This window comes from Oryx dammah, unplaced genomic scaffold, assembly GCF_014754425.2.
Source record: "Oryx dammah isolate SB20612 unplaced genomic scaffold, SCBI_Odam_1.1 HiC_scaffold_11, whole genome shotgun sequence".
In the NCBI taxonomy this organism is placed as follows: Eukaryota; Metazoa; Chordata; class Mammalia; order Artiodactyla; family Bovidae; genus Oryx; species Oryx dammah.
In genome coordinates this window covers 37,766,929-37,772,366 of record NW_024070195.1, presented here as the reverse complement: position 1 = coordinate 37,772,366, position 5,438 = coordinate 37,766,929, and the positions used below count along the sequence as shown (strand labels likewise).

The window sequence follows — 5,438 nt, the reverse complement described above, 5'->3', positions numbered from 1 at the left end:
TCCACCTGGTCACGGCAGACCCCGGCGGAGAAGGAGATGGGTCGTCAAAAGCTGAGTTTCACTTTACACTCTGAAGCCCCAGAGCCTTCCTGGCTGCATCTAGGAACTCCTCCTGGGAGCACAGATTTCACGGATGAGGGTTTGCTCTGAAATGGCCCCATTGTGCTCCGGGTGGCGCCAGGGAGGTGGGGGTGGTGCGGGGAAGAGGAGGCGGCATTCAGAGCCTGTGTGATGAGGGTACATCTGGCCTCCCACTGCCGGGTCCGTCAACAGGCCTGGCATGGCGCCTTCCTCCTTGGCACTTTCCAGGCCGGATTATGGTTCAGTCAGACTTCCTGTGCAGGTCTAGCCAGTCCTGAGCCCTGCAGAGGGCAGGAGGAGGAGTGTAAGCCCTGGGGCCACTGTCTGGTGGACAAACAAGATGTTTATTCAGTGGAGGAGAAAGAGGAGGCCCAGGGATGAAGCTGCTGGTGCCCCGGTCTTTCCTTCCTGCCTTCCCCTTCAGATTTCACCAACGCAGAGTCCTGCACTGGAGTCAGAGGCCCAGGACCCGAGGACGGACAGACAGATACACACATGCAAACACCATACAACAAGGGGGCCCCTGTGGATGAGGCTGTGTTCACTTTTCTGATATAACCTTCCTAAACACACATGCACACAGACACAGCCTTTGTGTTTTAAAGTCAATTAACCCTGGCAAAACACAGAATTACAGAGATGGCTCTAGTCCAAGGGCGTCACAGCAGCTGCCAATGCCAAGATGGAGAATCGGCCTAGAGATGGAAGGAAGTGGTGGCTGGCAGCAGGGACAGGGCTGCAGGGTTGCCAGCTTTGCCATGTGGCTCCTCTGGGGTGAACAGACTGGGCCGTGATCTTGGTTGCTGTCCTGGGAAGTTGCAAGGACAAAGGATCCGCCTCCCTGGACTGAGGAGCCAGGCTCTGGGGCCCCATGCACACAGAACAGGAGAGGGGACAGATGGACTCCTAGAAGGAGTCTGAGGCCCCCCAGGGCTTGCCACTCGAAGTGTGGTCAACGAACAGCAGCATGACATGGGGGCTTCTTAGAAATGCAGAATCTCTTATTCTACCCGGACCTACTGAGTCAGAGGCAGGTCAAGTTCTGAAGGACTTTCTCTAGGCGCTTCCTGGACCCTGGAGGGTTGTTTCCTTGTGGGCACGGCATGGATGAAAGCATCCCTCTTAATGGATTCCACTCCTGGGTCTGCAAGGGCCCAGTGAGGTCAGCCCAGCCATCTTCCAGACTACAGGTATGGCTATGCTCCCAGAGGGAGCATTTATCCATTGATTTCACAATTGTTTCCTGTGGCACCATGATAATGAGATAGCACTGAGATAATGACAATAAGCAAAAACAGACATCGTTCCTGCCCTCTTGAAGTTTTCAGGTTTGTGGGACTGATAGATATGGTTTTCCTGAAGAGGCGTCATTAGAGATTTGAAGGAGAGAGAAACCTGTTCCAGGCAGAGGGAACAGCATAAGAAAAGACCCTAAGTTAGGGACTTCCCTGGTGCTAAGACTCTGCATTTCCAATACAGGGGCCCGGGCTCAATCCCTGGTTAGAGAACTAGATCCCACATGCTACAGCTAAGAGTTCATATGATGCAACTGAAGATCCTGCATGCTACAATGAAAAAGAAAAAGCAAAAAAGGGTCCTGAATTCAGATGGAACTTGGTTGGAGAGGGCAGAGGGTGTGAAAGATCATTGTATTGAATGAGGCTGGGTGTAAAAGTCTCCAGTAAGCCAGAGTTCCCTGGTGCTAGCCATACCCCTTGATGGTTTCAGAGAATCCTAGAATGTCAGAAATGGAAAGAACCTTGGGCTTCAGCCAAGCCAATGCTTGAATCTGGCTTCAGGCCTCAGGTCTGTCATAAATTAACTATAAATGTGATCTTGGATCATGGGTTTGTCATCTGAAAAGTTCTGGGAATATGAAGGAAAGTTATGACCAACCTAGACAGCATATTAGAAAGCAGAGACATTACTTTGCCAACAAAGGTCTGTCTAGTCAAGGCTATGGTTTTCCCAGTGGTCATGTATGGATGTGAGAGTTGGACTGTGAAGAAAGCTGAGTGCTGAAGGATTGATGCTTTTGAACTGTGGTGTTGGAGAAGACTCTTGAGAGTCCCTTGGACTGCAAGGAGATCCAACCAATCCATTCTAAAGGAGACCAGTCCTGGGTGTTCATTGGAGGGACTGATGCTGAAGCTGAAGCTACAATACTTTGGCCACGTCATGTGAAGAGTTGACTCATTGGAAAAGACTCTGATGCTGGGAGGGATTGGGGACAGGAGGAGAAGGGGATGACAGAGGATGAGATGGCTGGATGGCATCACCGACTCAATGGACATAAGTTTGAGTGAACTCCAGGAGTTGGTGATGAACAGGGAGGCCTGGTGCGCTGCAATTCATGGGGTCACAAAGAGTTGGACACGACTGAGCGACTGAACTGAACTGAACTGAGACTTGGAGTAGCTCATGCAAGACTTCTCTAAGGAGTTAGTTAAGGACACATGCTAGATTGCTACTGAAAAATAGACCCCAAAATATAGTAGCTTAAACAAGAAACAATCTCACATCTCTCTCATGTAAAAGTCTGAGGTGGTATGGAGTTAATATGGCAGCTCAGTGATGGTGCAGAGTTAGGCATCTTGTACCTTGGTACTCTGTCACCATCGACTCATAGCTTCATATGGTCCAAAATAGATGCTTCAGCTCCTGCCATCATATTTGCAACCTTCTTTCAAAGACATGATTCAGATGTTGCACCTGGCACTTCTGCTCATATCTCATTGGCTAGAAATTAGTCATGAAGCCACACATAGCTGCAAGAGCACCTGGGAAATGTAGTCTTTGGCTGGGCAGCCATGTGTCCAGGTAAAGATTCCATAACTACGTAAGAATGGGAGAAGGAACATTCAGGGACCATAGAGGATGACCAGAATCTAAAGATAGATTTGGAGCCAGGGAACCCTGCCAGGTCTCTCCAGGATCTCCTCTTGGTCTCCTTCACTGAGTTCATCAAGGCCAGACTCCATCCTGCCCCACAATCCTTCCCTATTTTGACCAACTTGAAGAAATCCATGCAGTCCGTGTGGAGGCTTTGATAGTATAGGGTTACAGGCATGGAAGCTGGGCTGGCTCTTGCCTGGCCCCCCATCACACCACATCCTGATTCTAGGGGGGCTTCTGGCAGGCTGGGCTCAGGAAGAGGTGGGTTTCCACTGCTCACACGTAGGAGACTACTCCTCCCATCCTCACACCAGCAGTTGAGGCCAGCGTGGTGTGGGTGGCGGGCCGGCTGTGCTCCTGAGCCAGGACCAGGGACGGTCTCACAGCCAAGTAACCAGCTGGCAGCAGCAGCCAGAGTGGCTTAAGGAGAGCTTTCCCGCCATATTGTCTGACCCTAAGAAGGTGTCAGACCTTACCTGATGGTTCAGATGGTAAAGATTCCGCCTGTAGTGCAGGAGACCCAAGTCTGATTCCTGGGTCAGGAAGATCCCTTGGAGAAATAAACAGCAACCCGCTCCAGTATTTTTGCCTGGGAAATCCCATGGACAGAAGAGCCTGGTGGTCCATAGGATGGCAGACAGTTGGACACAACCGAGCAGCTAGCAGTTTCACTTTCAAGGCCAAACCCGACACCAGCAGATTCCCAAGGCTACCTCCCATCCACTGCCTGAGCTACACAGCACAGCCAGCTGCTGGCCGTGGCCTCTTCTGGACCTCTGCTCTCCACTCTTGTCTTCTTTGAGAAGGACTAACTAGAGATGATGTGTGAAGCAGGGGTTGCAGGGAACCCGTGTTCCTCAGCCTCGGCACTGCTGACACTTGGGCTGGGTGAGGCTTTGTTGTAGGGCCTAACATCATAGGATGTTTCGCAGCACTCCTGGCCTCTCCCCACCAGCTGTTGGTGGCACCAACCGCCCCCCTCAGCTGCAGGTGTTTCCTGGGGGAGCAGGGAAAACTCAGTCCTGGCTGAGAATCACTGGTGTAGATCAAAACGGTCCTGATTTACCAAAGGAAGGAGACAGGGATGGATAAAGGGAGTGAGGCAGGTGGCTTGAGAGAGAGCTGTGGCTAAACATCACCCGGACTTGATCTTTTGCCACAAGCAGGCTGGTGTTGCCATTGGAAGACTGCGTGAAAAGTGTGATGGCAAGTGTGTGATCTGTGACTCCTATGTGCGTCCTTGCACCCTGGTGCGCATATGCGACGAGTGTAACTATGGCTCTTACCAGGGACACTGTGTGATCTGTGGAGGCCCTGGAGTTTCAGATGCCTATTATTGTAAGGAATGCACCATCCAGGAGAAAGATAGAGATGGTTGCCCAAAGATTGGCAATTTGGGAAGCTCTAAGACAGATCTCTTCTATGAACGTAAAAAAATATGGCTTCAAGAAGAGGTGATTGGTGGGCTGCCTCTTCCTCCCCCCATCAAACTGCTGCAGCTGCCAAAAGAAATGCCTACCACTGCCAGCAGAAAGGAAGCAGCGCACAGAGCATCACCTGAATCTGCCTGTTAGTACAGGGCACCTTACCACCTGTCTCCTCTCACCTGGACCTGGTAGGAATGGAAGAAAGATTCTTCGCAGAGCACTCTGGCAGACTATATCAGAAAATTTGATAGATCAGTTCATGGTATTCCTTAAATTCTAGAAGCAAGGATGTGTTATCCACATCAAGAATTTCTTCATACCAAAACCTTCTAAATATATGTCATTTATTTAGACATAGAAAATATGTCATTTCCGTCTATTTGAAGAGCCAACTGTGAAGCTACCTGCAGTGAAAAGCGTGTTCTTAGAGAATCTTTGATGGCAGTTGTCCTAATATCTGCAGTGTTGTGGGGGCCAGCAGAACAATAAATGTGAGCATTTCATCTTGTTAAAAAAAAGGGGGGGGAGTAAGGCAGAGACAAAGAATGGGGGGAAATGAAAAGACAGAAACAGACAAAAACAGGGTGAGAGGGAAGAAAAAAGGAAGAAGAGACACAGAATAAGAAAGTGAGATAAAAAAGAGAAAAGAAAGAAAAGTAGCAAAAGAGGGAAAGTTTAGAGATAGAGGGAGGGCCAGGCCCTGGAAGACAGAGAGAGCAAGCAGACAGGCAGGAGTGCTGTGCTGGAGTCTGGAGATGTAACTGGGTAAACGGGCCATGTTAGCATCTAAGTCAAGGTCCTGGCTTCCCTGGTTGCCAGGAGCCGACCCCAGAGCAGAGAATTTAGGCTTCAAGCTTCTCCCAGGTCTCTGGCCATGCTGCTGTCTTAGTAGAGTTGGAAATTGGATATGGGATCTCCTCAAAGTTTCTCTAAGCCTCAATTTTTACCTCCAGAGAATGGGTCATTGCTGATGAGAAAGCACAAAGGACTGACCACTGTTTATCTCTGTGGCCTCCTATACCACCAAGATGATCA

The 5,438-nt window shown here is 49.9% G+C and overlaps 1 pseudogene; it reads left to right on the top strand.

The window, feature by feature from the left end:
* The first annotated feature begins 3,794 nt into the window (after positions 1–3,794).
* On the top strand, positions 3,795–4,533 carry LOC120869782 (annotated as a pseudogene).
* Positions 4,534–5,438: the final 905 nt, after the last annotated feature.